We start from the raw sequence: 15,930 nt of genomic DNA, 5'->3' as shown, positions 1-15,930 counted from the left end.
ATAATGGATTAAAAATATCTTGTGCAGTTTTCACATTCATACACAGTAAACACCTAGGGGCAAAGATCCAGAACTGGATTATGTGGCAGGTATATTCACAAATTTTTAGATTTCTCTTAATTGTTTTGATATATTTTATTGTGACATCTTCTAATTAACATTAAAAGAAATTTTCTCCACAGTGTGTTTTTATTTAACATTATCTTTCAATCTTTCTCTCTACTTCAGCCAATAAACCTATTATTCATAAGACAAAAAATTTGAAACAAAATGGACAATCAAATTAGAGAAAGTTATTTAATTCATAAACAAGATCAATTAGGTCTTTTCAAATTCCACTTTTGTTTATCAGTATATTAAATAATGAAGACATATCCATCAAGAAACTGTAATGCACATATGTACACAACTTTAGATCCTATAAGAAGTTAATGCAAGATCCATTTCAATTGTACTAGCCAGGCGAGTAGAAGTGGTACAGTTAAATTTGGAATCAAGTGTTAAGTGGGTTTCTTTACTATAAAGAATAGGAATCTAGACAAAAAAGAAAAATCATTAGAATTGGATTAGCTGGGAATGGTTTCTTCATGATGCGAAACTCAAAGGAAGGGTGAAATATGATTATATGAGCATAATATTTCAGATTTAGGTTTGGCATAATCAAAGAAATGGATACTCTGTTTCATTAAAATGAAATTTGTAGATCACTAGGTATCATGCACACATATATACACAACCATACTTTATATTCACTCTGTTTCATATATATTTAAATTCATATACATATGAATACATATATTACAAACCATTTGTTTTGAAGTGATACCTTACAAGTGAAATGTTTGTTGAGTATAATACTTAAGTTTCGAATCAAAGTTTTATCAGACAACATTTCAGAATATATTTTCTTTTTAAAAAATGATCCAGGGATTATGTAACAGTGGGCACCAGTACCCTAGTATAGATAGGGAGTAGTAAGAATAGATGAGGTGTTGTTTTAGGGGATGGGAGCAAAGACATTTTGATTATGAGGGGTGGATTATCAGTGAACTTTAAAAGCAGCTGAGGGATTCAGACATGAAATTATAGATAAGCAGAGATCAAAATAGATTCCTGATTATAGTGGGGGAATGAAGAAAAAAAAAAACCTTTAAGAATATAAGATTAGAAGTGGCATTTGAGGAAAGATTTGGTGAGTAAATATCAAGAGCCAGGGATACCTAAGAAGAATAGTTTCAGTAAAATCAAAACTTCCCCTAGATTTGGCCATTATGCATTTAGAGTGAACTAGGACAGCCACATAGAAGTGTATTGTAAGTAGCTAGAAAAATGGAATGAGACCTTCAGTGAATTTCATGGTGAAAATTTCCAAAACAGTGAAATAAAGTTCTAACACTGCCTCCACCGCACCAAAAAAACACAAAAAACAAACAAACAAACAAAAAAACCGACAAAGTGTGAGAACTGAATATTTCTGTGATTAGGTTAAAACATAATTATTGTAGCACAGTATGTATAAGGGTCTCATGTAATCATCTCCAGGTATACTTCTTAACAGAAAGAGATGCATTTCAAAGAACTTTGAGTAAATATTAGATTTTACTTCTTGCCAATATTGACATATCTCTCAGTCCCTTTTACTTATTACCAAATAAATTAAACACATATACACATGCACAATTTTCCATTACACTTTACAAAACACTAGTTTATTTTAGGTGAAAGTTTATGATTGATAAAGCATCAAGCACAATGCCCAGTGCTGTAGCACTTGATTAAAAGTAGATCCATTATTTGAGGCAATTCAAAAAGCAAAATCAATTAAAGATCACATTAATATTCATGTGAGTCAATATAATTTAATAGATAAACACAGGGTTTTTGATTCAGACAAACATTGTTTCAATGCCTACTGTGTCACTTGCTACTGTTCACTTACTAGATATGTGTCATGAACCAATTATTATGAGATACCAATGCTTTACATCTTAAATATTCTTTAAATATTAGTTATTATTGTCAATAACATTATAAAATTGACTGTGTAAATAGTGGTGTTCAACCTTAAATGTGAAGTATATATGAAATAAGTTAGATACTCAAAAATTAGACTTTTGTTTTGTTTCTTAAAAAAAATCAAGATGCATAATACCATCTACTGTCAAGGATTAGTCAGGGATGAGAGAAAAAGAAACATTTGAATATATTAAAACCTTTTATTAAAAAGTTGGATAATTATAAAAAAGAAAGATGGATTATCAAAAAAACTACTTAGGTAGGGCATCCTAAGGGGAAAATTTCATCTTTCAGTAGATTGAGGAGAAAACAGAAAAAAAATATAGAAAATTGCTTATGTAAAGCAATCCACACAAGTAATTAAAATCATGAGATGAACTGAAATGAATAAAAATAGTGGACATATATAGTAACTTGACTCACAAATCTCAGAGAATACTATCTCACAAATGAGACTCCAAATCCAAATGGCTTCAATGGGTAAACTCATTCAAGAATTTAAGAAAAAAAGATTATACTAATATTACATAAAATACTTCAAAGGACAGAAGAGGGTGCATTTCCCAACCAATTTTATGAGGACAGTACAGTCCTGATATCAAAACATGAAAAGGATATTACAAGAAAAGAAAATAATGAGTCAATATCTTTTATGACTATAAATATAAACATCTTAAGCACAATCTAGCAAATTGAATTTAGTAACACATAAAGAATAGTACTTCATGGGAATTCCCTGCTGGACCAGTGGTTAGGACTCCACGCTTTCACTGCCAAGGGCCCAGGTTCAATCCCTGGTAGGGGAACTAAGTTCCTGAAAGCCACGTGGCCAAAAACAAAAACAAAAACAAAACTTAAAAAGAATAGTACCTCATGTCCAAAACAAGTTTATTTCAGAAATGGAAGGTTGAATTAAGTTTTGAAAAATTAACCAAAGTAATTTACCTATGTTATACAGCTTTTGTTTTGTTTTGTTTTGAAATGTTATCTTGACTCAGTTTTGAAGCCCAAGTATAGGCTAGTCACCTCCATTCTTAAGCAGCTGATTAAGTCTACACCCCACTTCCCTTATCAGTATCTGACAATCAATTGTCTTTATGCATCCTCCCAAATCATCTCTCTCACCAGAGACCTGACAACTAGGAATAGCTCTCATGCCTTGGAGGAGGGGGAAATTATTCAAATGAGTCAACTGACAGGGATACTGCAAAATCTAGATAATCTCAAATTGCCCGTCATACATAAGCTGCTTCCTGTCATCTTAGCTTGCTGCTACCCTGTCCCCAGGTGCATCTCCTTGTGTTGCTCTACCAGGTGGCCTTATCTACATGTAAAGAGTTCTGCTTTTCAACTATGTAAGTGTCAGTGTGTTGTGTCATGGTATCAAAAGAGTCTTTAAATCTTATAAGCCTCACATTAGTATTGTCAGTTCAATGTTTAGTAGAGCCACTGATAATACACATCTTTGTTTTGATTCTAAACTTAGGACAGAAACACTTAATTTTAACATTTAAGTCACATGTTTATCAAAGATTTTTTATAAACATTGTGTCTGTGTTTAAGTGACATCTCTTCACAGTTTGTGAAAGTTTTTATCATAAATGAGTGTTTTAACTCATTTAACTCATGATAAAACTTTCACAAACTGTGAAAGAGATGTCACTTAAATACAGCAGAAACTTAACACACCATTGTAGAGCAATTATACTCCAATAAAGATGTTAAATAAATAAATAAATAAATAAATAAATAAATAAATAAATAAATAAAATAAACGAGTGTTAAATGTTTCCAAATACTTTTTTGCATCTAACACAATGGTCATGTATTTTCATTCTCCTTCATTTTGTTAATGTGGTTAATTTGTATGGAATGTAAAGAAACTAAAAGAGTAAGATACTATGTTATTAAAGAAGAAATAGTTAAAAGGAAAAGGACCAAAAGTACAAAACACCCACTATCCATAAAAAACATGAAAAGAATGTCATTATTAAAATGAAGAAACTGTTCATCAAAAAACACTAAAATTGTGAATCATTAACTCACAAACTAGGTAAAATATATCTGTAATACTATATTGGAAAAATGAATCATTTTTGATGTTTCAGAATTTAGCTAATTAATACTCTTATTTTTCAATTTTTTAAATTTTTATACAAATTTTAAAGATTACTTTCCATGTACAGTTGTTACAAAATATTGGCTATATTTCTTGTGTTGAACAATACATCCTTGAACCTATCTTTCACCTGATAGTTTGTACCTCCCACTCTCCCATTGCATTGTGTATATATATATATACCACATCTACTTTTTCCATTCATCTGTTGATGGATACTTAGCTTGCTTCCATATCTTGGCAATTGTAAATAATACTGATATTAACATTGGGGTGCATGTATCTTTTTGAATTAAACTCTTATCCAGAATATATAAAGAACTTCTCTATCAAAGAAGGTAAATATCCCAACAGCAATGTCTGCAAAATGTTTGAAATGGTGTATTACAGAAGAAGATATTAACATAGCCAACAGATCTATGACAAGAAGATCAAGTTTTTTTTTTTTTTATTATTAGGGAAATGAATATTATGACCCACGTAAACTATGACTACTGTGTTGGTTGGTTTCTCTGGGAAGCAGACATCAAGAGGATGGTTGATGTATGAAATTTGTTGGGGAGAATTCCTGTGAAAGATCAAGAGTAGAAGAAGCAAGTAAAATTCTTAAGGTTGCAGTGCAAATCTGTGAAAGGAGCAGGGCAGAAATTGAAGATCAGGGAGGAAGAAACTCAGACTGCAAGGAGCGCCGAGAATGTTTTAGCCAGCTCAGTGAAGAGCTCCAGCGCAAATGTTGCCCATGAAGAAATACTGCACTTCTGAGAAGTGGCAAGATATTGTGGCAATGTTCGGCTCCATCACTGACTGAACACTGGCCAGAAAAGTGCATGGTCTCAGTTCAAAGTCTAAGGCAGATAATATGGACAACTGCTGTTAGCCTACATTCCCTGTGTCAGGTTCTTTAGTACCAAGTCTATTATACACATAAACCCAACACAATGGCTACAACTAAAACAATTTACAAAAACAATTATTGACAAAAAGATTGGATTCTCACACATTGCTGGTGGCAGTATAAATTGGCATAATGATTTTGTAAAGCTATTTGACAGGATCTATTAAAGTTAATCATATGCCTATCTTTTATCCCTGGGTATATATGTACCTAGGTATCAATTCCCAATGAACTGAGAACATTTGCCAAAAAATGATTTGTACACAATATTTATAGTAACATAAATGCTAAACATGGTAAATCTAGATGTTCATTAATGATAAATACATTTTGGTATATTCATATAATGGAATATTGCACAGCAAGAATAAATGTTTTACATAATAACATATATGAATCTTACTATCACTATGTTGAGTGAAAAGTGTCAGGTGCCAAAGGGTACATAGTGTATGATTCGATTTATATGAAATTCAAGAACAGACAAGCAGTACAGCTTTCAGAACTAGTGACTCAATCACTATGCTGACATCCTTCTCTGAAATAATGCATCTTCTTCAGTAATAGCACCTTTTTGTCTATGAACATTTTCTGAACACATCACATCCTGTATTTCAGATGTGCCAATTTGAGCTCTGTCTAGAAGGAATTTCCCATTCTTATTACTATCCCACTACTCCTTGCTTGGTTACATTATTTTAGTCCTGAAAACGTTGATTTAAAGTTAGTTCATTTGGCAAAATTTATAGGGTAATATACTCCTCCTATATGTCCTCTGGCAAAAAATTGTGAGATCTTGTTCTAAGCGCTTTATATATATTATATCAATTGGCCATCACACACACACACGCACACCTACTGTCTAGTTATTATTGACATTACTAGTTTACATATAGGAAAACTAAAGCATAGAATAATAAATAACATGCAAAACAACATACATTTTTAAAATGATGAATGCTTTGTTATTATTTCTTTTAACATTTCCTTGTATTTCTCTAACCCTCTCTCTCACTCACTCTTATATTCAGTCTCTCCCACTAACTCTACAAATATACTATAAGATATTAGGTATTAGAGATTTTCCTAATGCTTTATTGTACCGACACTTGCTATCTTCAAGTGTCTCACGTGTATTAAGTCTGCATTAGCTATTTAAATTTCAGTGAATATGCTCAGTGAATAAAAGTCAAATGACTTTATCTTAATGGATAGTAATATATGAAATTGTTTACCTACTTCCAAGAATTCACACTAAATGCATGAGTTCCTGGTTTGTATGTCTTTCTTGTGATCCTATTTGAGATTAATGTATTTAGTTTCTATAGTCTTTACTTTAGTAATAGATTACCAATATATTTCTGTCAGAGATACTTGGCAAAAGAAGAGAGCACTTATGAAGTGATATCCAGGGACCAAAGATACAATGGTTAATGTGAAAGATAATTATAATTACATTCTATTATACCATTGGTTAGAGTGCTTCTCTGAATTAAAAGTATCATCATTCATTGGAGCTTATCATTACAGAAATAGATTAGATAACTCTCTAGAACAAAGTGATTTTAAAGAAAAGGTCAAACTTACTGGTAGCTAAAATTACATATATATAAAGGAAATTATTAAGATTTTTATACACATATCTACATAAATATTCATTCAATAATTTGTTTTGCATATCCCTTTAAATATTCTATTCAAAATATTAGCTAAGACCTAATTAATTGTATATTAACTAACTTACATTTTTAAAAATCCTCACTTTTCTAAACATAGTATTGACTAATTTACTCAGAAATTTTCCTTTACTGACTTAGTGTTGTAATTCCAATTTAAAGTATGCTCAAGGTCTTCCTGTTTTTAGGTAATCTAATATTTCTCAGTATTTTGTTTACAAGTGCTAGTATTATTTTATCTCCAAGCTATTGCTGTCATTTTCCATTAAAGGCTCACTTGCAACCAAAATAAGAAGAGAGAAGGACTTTATTCTGATACTTGGTGAAAATTTTTAAGAAAAATTTAATTTTGTAATTTTATAGAATGTTTCATTAATATTTAAACACTGGAAATATCAGATTTAAAAATATCTTCTTAAGCTTTAAATTGACATGTGCATGTATGTGTGTTTCATTAATAAATGACACATTAAGCATTTTGATATTTTGATATTAATATAATTAATATAATATAATATAATATATAATATTAATTAATTAATATAATATAATTTTGATATTAAGTTACAATAAAATTATGGTAAACTTTAAAAAAATAAAAATAAATTTTTTCATATATTACTATAAATGCACACTTACATGTGCATGTATGTGTGCTTCATTAATAAATTACATATTAAGCATCAGAGAACAGCAACATTCTTAATTAAATGACTGCAGATGGATGCTGATAGCTTAAGCCATTGAAACATAAAATGTTACTTCAAAACTGCTAAGCATTTCACAAATTGATGGGCACTGCTGAAGCAATGTTCCTTTTGTGAAATTATTCTATATACTTAGTCTTATCACACTGTTGTGAATAATGAAATACAACTTTATAAAGAGTATCAGTTTAATACTTGAATAATCCATATACTTTTCTCTGGTTATTACCTTTAAGTACTGTGTGAACATGTTTGGGGAATTATCTCTCCCATATCAATTAATTCCAAGTTTATTTATTTTAATGAATATAGGTTGTTTTTCTTTGGGAGAATTGAAAGCACCTAATCATAGGTATGTCTGATTCTCATTTTATGTGGCTAGTGAGAATACTATTGGACAAAGAAAAAAATGCCAGACACTGCAATTAATTATATTAATGTTTACCAACTGTAAATAAAAGCAACCACGGCAGCTGAGTTAGTATTGTGATTTCCATTAGTATGGGTTTGGTACCAATATTTAAGTTAATCTTACCTTTTTGGTAAAGTAGCTAACATGTTGTCAACGTCAAATTGTAAGTACATAGATGATTCATTTTGAGCATATTAAACAATGAATTAGAATTACTATATCTGGTGTCTTGTACTTTTTATTACAACAGGTCTGTCCACCAAATTTAATCAAATCAAATGATCAAATTAACATTACTGCCTTGCAACATATATTGGTTTTGGTTCAATTTAATACAACTGAATTTAATTGATACTCATTAAGAATCTATCTGTAATTATACAATAAAACATATGGAGATACACAAAAAATAACCTATGCCTTATATTTCTCATTCAAATCTTGCATTGATTTCATGTTTTAATAACAAAGATTAATTGGGCATCTCTGATGTAATACATACTGGGCAGAGTTATTACATTTTATTTGATCACTATGAACACAAGTTCCTAGAATGTCTTTTGAATAATAGTCGATGTGTAAAATGGTTCCATTCTCAATTAGAAAATAAAGACATAGGCATCTTGTATCAGGCACCTTTCTAGGAAGAGTAAGACATCTCAAAGGACCTGTGATTTTTTAACTAGGGCTTACTCAATCGTAGGTAAATATGAATGGATCCTCCTGTGGGCAAAAATAAAGAAGAACTTGGAGATCTGGGACACTCTTGAATAAGAAAGATATTTCACAAATAAATTGTTTTATGTTTTCTAATAAATATCAACAAAGAAATGGACCAGTAGACATTACTCCTAACCTAAGTATTTTGAACAAGGCAAAAGTCTCTACAGCTTTGATAACAAAAACCAAGCTCAGGAGCAAAAATTCTGTGGGTAGCATATGTTAAATGCACTAAAGTGAATATCTCTCAAATATCTGAGAAATAGCAGGTACCCTACATTGATTGTTTCTTGGTAATGGCCAAGGATCTGTTCAGAACCTAGCATTTACCATCACATTTATTATTTTTGTTTTGCATCAAGAAATAGCTAAGTCTTCTGAAGTTTAATTTATAAACACAATGGCAGTCTTGGACGAGATGTCATATTAACCAAGACTCTGGATTCATTCTAGAACCAAACCATAGAGATAGAAGAGGAGGAAGAGGTTGAGAGCATTTTTTTATGAAGCAACAATAACATCAACAATAACAACAACAAAAATTAATTGATAATGACCTTCAATAAAAACAGCAGAAACAACAACAATAAAAAATAAATTGATGATAAACATGTGGGAGATATAAAGTGAGTAATTCTTGATTGGGAAAGTTGGGGAGTGGGGTGTTTCAACAAAGAATAGGAGTGGCCAGGAAAACTCATGATGGGGGACATTTATGAAGAAGAAAGATAATTCAAAGATAAATTGTTAGAGGGTTCAAAATAAGGAGAAACAATGTTTAAGTCCCTGGAGTTAAACATTCTAATGAAAGAAGGAATAGAGGATAATTTTATTACCCTGATAAGATTTATTTATCAAAAAAAAACAAAAAACAAAAACACAGTGCAATACAAAAAATAATAATATAAACATTGCTTAATGTTTGGAATAAAATAAGAATGTTCATTACGACTACTACATTCAGAAATGTATACTATATATTTAGAAATTAATAAATACTAAACAAGCAATGGATCACTGAAAATCAAAGAGGAAATAAAAAAATACCTAGAAACAAATGAAACAAAAACACAACAGTCCAAAACCTATGGGATAGAACAAGAGCATTTCTAAGAGGAAAGATTATAGCAATAAAAGTTTACCCCAGGAAACAAGAAAAATCTCAAATAAACAACCTAAACTTACACCTAAAGGAACTAGAGAAAGAACAAACAAAACCCAAAGTTAGTAGAAGGAAAGAAATCATAAAGATCAGAGCAGAAATAAATAAAATAGAGATGAAGAAAACAATAGCAAAGATCAATGAAACTTAAAGCCAGTTCTTTGAACAGATAAACCAAATTGGTAGACCTTTAACCAGACTTATCAAGAAAAAAAGGGAGAGGGCCCAATTAATAAAATCAAAAATTAAAAAGAAGAAGTTACAACCAACAGAAATACAAAGGATCATAAGAAACTACTATGAACAACTATATGCCAATAAAATAGACAACCTAGAAGAAATGGACAAATTCTTAGAAAGGTACAATCTCCCAAGAGTGAACAAGAAGAAATAGAAAATATGAACAAACCAATTACCAGTAATGAAATTGAATCAGTAATTTAAAAACTCCCAACAAACAAAAGTCCAGGACCAGATGACTTCACATGTGAATTCTACTAAACATTTACAGAAGAATTAACACCTGTCTTTCTCAAACTATTCGAAAAAATTGCAAAGGAAGGAACACCTCCAAACACATTCTATGAGGAAGAGCATTACCCTGATACGAAAACCAGACAAAGATATCACACACAAAAAAAGACAATTACAGGCCAATATCATTGATAAACACAGATGCAAAAATCCCCAACAAAATACTAGTAAACTGAATCCAACAATACATTAAAGGGATGATGCACCATGCCTTATTCCAGGGATACAAGGAACTTTCAAAATTTACAAATCAATCAGTGTGATACACTACATTAAAAAATTGAAGCATGAAAACTATATGATCATCTCAATAGATGCAGAAAAAGCTTTTGATAAAATTCAACATCCATTTATGATAAGAACTCTCCAGAAAGTGGGCATAGAGGGAACTTAACTCAACAAAATAAAGGCCATATATGACAAACCCACAGCTAACATCATACTCAATGGTGAAAAGCTTAAAGCATTTCCTCTAAGATCAGGAACAAGACAAGGATGCACACTCTCACCACTTTTATTCAACATAGTTTTGGAAGTCCTAACCTTAGCAATCAGAGAAGAAAAAGAAATAAAAGAATCCAAACTGGAAAGGAAGAAGTTAAACTGTCACTATTTGCACATGACATGATACTATACACAGAATATCCTAAAGATGCCACCAGAAAACTACCAGATCTCATCAATAAATTTCATAAAGCTGCAGGATACAAAATTAATATACAGAAATCTGATGCATTTCTATACATCGGCAACAAAATATAAGCAAGAGAAATTAAGGAAACAACCCCATTTACCATCTCATTGAAAATAATAAAATACCTAGGAATAAACCTAAGGAGGCAAAAGACCTGTACTCCAAAAACTGAAAAACACTGATGAAAGAAATTGAAGACAACACAAACAGATGGAAAGATATACTATGTTCTTTGATTTGAACAATCAATATTGCTAAAATGACCATACTGTACAATGGAATATTACTCAGCCACAAAAAGGAATGGAATTGTGTCATTTGCAGAGATGTGGATGGGCCTAGAGACTGTCATACAGAGTGAAGTAAGTCAGAAAGAGAAAAACAGATATTGTATATTAATGCATATATGTGGAATCTAGAAAAATGGTATAGATGATCTTATTTGCAAAGCAGAAATAGAGACACAGATGTAGAGAACAAACATATGGATACCAAGGGGGAAAAGGGAAGGTGGGATGAATTGGGAGATTGGGATTGACCTATACACTACTATGTATAAAATACATAAGTAATGAGAACCTACTGTATAGCACAAGGAACTCTTCTCAGTGCTCTGTGGCGGCCTAAATGGGAGGGAAATCCAAAAAGAGAGGATATATGTATATGCAATGCTGCTTTGTTATACAGCAGAAACTGACACAGCAGTGTAAAGCAACTATACTCCAAAAAAAAAAAAAAAATTAATTTACTACCCAAGGCAATCTACAGATTCAGTGCAGTCCCTATCAAAATGCCGGGCTTCCCTGGTGGCGCAGTGGTTGGGAATCCGCCTGCCAATGCAGGGGACACGGGTTCGAGCCCTGGTCTGGGAGGATCCCACATGCCGCGGAGCGGCTGGGCCCGTGAGCCACAGCTGCTGAGCCTGCGCGTCTGGAGCCTGTGCTCCGCAACGGGGGAGGCCGCGACGGTGAGAGGCCCGCGCACCGCGATGAAGAGTGGCCCCCACTTGCCGAGACTAGAGAAAGTCCTCGCACAGAAACGAAGACCCAACCCAGCCAAAAATAAATAAATAAATAAATATTTAAAAAAAAAAAAAATGCCAATGGCATTTTTCACAGAACAGGAACAAATAATTTTAAAATTTGTAGGTAAACTCAAAAGACCATGAATAGCCAAAACAATCTTGAGAAAGAAGACCAGAGCTGGAGAAATAACTCTCCCTGACTCCAGACTATACTACAAAGCTACAGTCAGCAAAAGAGTATGGTACCAGCACAAAAACTGACAGATCAATGGGACAGGATGGAGAGCCCAGAAATAAACTCACAAACTTATGGTCAATTAATTTATGACAAAGGAGGCCAAGAATATACAATGGAGAAACAACAGTCTTTTCAATAAGTGTTGCTGGGAAAACTGGACAGCTACATGTAAAAGAATGAAATTAGAACATTCTCTAACACCATATACAAAAATAAACTCAAAATGGATTAAAGACCTAAATGTAAGACCAGATACTATAAGACTCCTAGAGGAAAACATTGGCAAAACACTCTTCCACATAAATCACAGTAATATTTTTTTGGATCTGTCTCCTGAAGTAAAGGAAATAAAAGCAAAAATAAACAAATGGGACCTAATTAAACTTAAAAGCTTTTGTACAGTAAAGGGAACCATCGACAAAACAAAAAGACAACTTACAGAATGGGAGAGAATATTTGCAAAGGATATGACTGATAAAGGATTAATATGTAACATATAAACAGCTTATACCACTCAATATCAAGAAAACAAACAACCTAATTAAAAAATGGGCAGAAGAACTGAATAGACATTTTTCCAAAAAGGAAATGCAGATGGCCAACAGGCACATGAAAAGATGCTCAACATCACTAATCATCAGGGAAATGCAAATCAAAACCTTAATGAGATATCACCACATATCCATTAGAATGGCTATCAGCAAAAAGATGACAAATAATAAATGTTGCCAAGGATGTGGAGAAAGGGAAAATTCATACACTGTTGGTGGGAATATAAATTGATGCAGCCTCTGTGGCGAACAGTATGGAGGTTTCTCAAAAAACTAAAAATAGAACTACCATATGGCCCAGCAATTCTACTCCTCAGTATGTATCCAAAAAATCTAAAACATTAATTCAAAAAGATACATGCACGCCAATGTTCATAGAAGCATTACATACAATAGCTAAGATCTGGAAGCAACATAAGTGTCAATCAACAAATTAATGGATAAAGAAGATGTGGTGTATATATATATATATATATATATATATATATATATATATATATACACACACACACACACACACACACACACACACACACACACACACAATGGAATACTACTCTGCCATAAAAATAATGAAATTTTGCCATTTACAGCAACATGGACTTGGAGGCCATTATGCTAATGAAATAAGTCAGACAGAGAAAGACAAATACAGCATGATATCACTTATATGTAGAACCTAAAAAATACAACAAATTAGTGAATATAACAAAAAAGAAGCAGACTCAGATACACAGAGAACAAACTAGTGGTTACCAGTGAGGAGGGGGGAGGGGCAATTTAGGTGTGGGGGAATGGGAGGCACAAACTATTGGGGATAAGATAGGCTCAAGGATGTATTGTACAACATGGGGAATATAGTCAATACTTTGTAATAACTATAAATGGAATGAAACCTTTAAAAATTGTATACATTTTTTAAAAAGACAAACATGAAAAAATAAAAGAGGGAAAAAAAATATAGTAATTATGTGTCTAAAATAACAAAACATGCAAGCAGTATAATATTTGGAAGTGAATTGTTAAAATTTTTTATTTGGAGACATTATAATGCTTTAAATAGAAAACTCAAGAGAATCAATGGACCAAATAGTAGACCAATAAGAGGGTTTAGCAATTTTGACTGATAAAGGATTCATAGCAAAAAGACAAGAGTGTTTATATCAAAAATAACAACCTGGGAAATGTAAAACACATACCCAGAATATTTGCCACAGTGACAACTTTAAAATGCATATAAATACTAAAATTGGATCTTTAAACAGAATTTTTTTTTAAAACTCCATTACTGTGTATAAGAATATTTTATTACAAGAGAGACCTACATTGTTATAGGATGACTAAATATTGTAAATATGTCAGTTTCCTAAACCAATAAATAAAGGTAATTAATTCAATGCCAGATTTTTATTTTTTATTTATTTTTGTTTGTTTTTTGTTTTTTAAATTAATTTATTTTATTTATTTACTTTTGGATGCATTGGGTCTTCATTGCTGTGCGCGGGCTTTCTCTAGTTGCGGTGAGCAGGGGCTACTCTTCGTTGCAGTGCAGGGGCTTCTCATTGTGGTGGCTTCTCTTGTGGAGCATGGGATCCAGGCACGTGGGCTTCAGTAGTTGTGGCACGCGGGCTCCAGTAGTTGTGGCTTGCGGGCTCTAGAGTGCAGGCTCAGTAGTTGTGGTGCACGGGCTTAGTTGCTCCACGGCATGTGGGATCTTCCCGGACCAGGGCTCGAACCCATGTCCCCTGCATTGGCAGGCGGATTCTTAACCACTGTGCCACCAGGGAAGCCCAATGCCAGATTTTTAGATAAGCCAGACAAGTTTATTCTAAAATTTATATCAAGTAATAAAGGTTAATAAAAAGCTAATACTAATATTGAAAAATAATAGCAAATGACAAAAGACTTAGCTTGTCATATATGGAGACATATTAACAGTCATTTAGTATGGCTCAATATCAGTTGAATAAGTAAATATATAGTTCAAAGTTATAAATACATATATGCTTGGGAGCTTCATATGTAATCAATATGGCATTACAAAATCATAAGTGTTCAGAGAATTTTGAATTAAAGTAGCATCAAGGCAATGCTGTACAACAAGTAGATTACCAAAAAGTAGAATGTGGTATAAGATTAAGAATTGGAGATGGTGTATAGTAACTACCTCAGAAATGTAAGCAATTGATACAATTTAGAAGAGTATTACAACCCCATTTAGTAAAATTATGAATCTGAATACCCTATATACCAGCAATTCTATTTTCAGTTTTCAGAAACTGGATTAAATTTTTAAGATGACTCATCACGACATTGTCTGTGAGGACAAAAAGTTGGACATAACATAGGTTTTCATCAATAAGTGATAGGCACAATGCATATCTGTGTATGATAGGTATAATGCAGCAGATAGAAGGACTGAGTTAGAGCAACACAGAGTACCATTCACTGATATCAACAATAAAACATTGAAAGCCCAGTTTATAACACATTATAATTTATGCAAATTAAAAAACACATATACAGCAAAACAAACTAGTTTTTAAGGATATACCATGAGATAGCTATGCACACTTTAATTGATACATACATGCAGATCTTGATCTCTGATGCATATATTAATATAGCTATGTGTATATGTATACATATACATGATAATATATATAGGTATATAAGCTTGATTAGAATACAATTATGCATTTACTTTCTGTAAAGTGAAAATAGAATTGATTAGTCTCTGACAGTGATATATATCAATCCAACTTATGATTGAACAAACACTTCCCCAAGTTAAGCATCCCCTCTGCCTTTCAAATTTAGTAACTAATTCAGTATTTATTCATAAACTCTCATATGTGAAAAATGTTTTCAAACATGAATATGCTTTCCACTTGAGTCAGAAAAACTGAACTATTTATTAAAATTATTCCAGGTCCCAGTCTCAGACATAGTGAATCACAATGTCTAAATTGGGGCCCAGGAACCTATCTAGTTTTAAAACATCCCAGGTGACTGGTAAGCAGCCAAGTTTGGACAACAGGTGTTTACAAGTGTTTCCATTAAAAGTTCCAAACTGTGACAAAAAAGAAATAATATTTCCATTATGAAAATATTGTGCCATTTGTTTTTATTATAACTTAATTTGTATTGAAATTAAGTATATCTTGAATAAAAATAGTAGA

This window comes from Balaenoptera acutorostrata, chromosome 18, assembly GCF_949987535.1.
Source record: "Balaenoptera acutorostrata chromosome 18, mBalAcu1.1, whole genome shotgun sequence".
NCBI classification, from domain to species: domain Eukaryota; kingdom Metazoa; phylum Chordata; class Mammalia; order Artiodactyla; family Balaenopteridae; genus Balaenoptera; species Balaenoptera acutorostrata.
The sequence above is the reverse complement of the archived record's forward strand: the minus strand, read 5'-3'. Positions refer to the sequence as shown.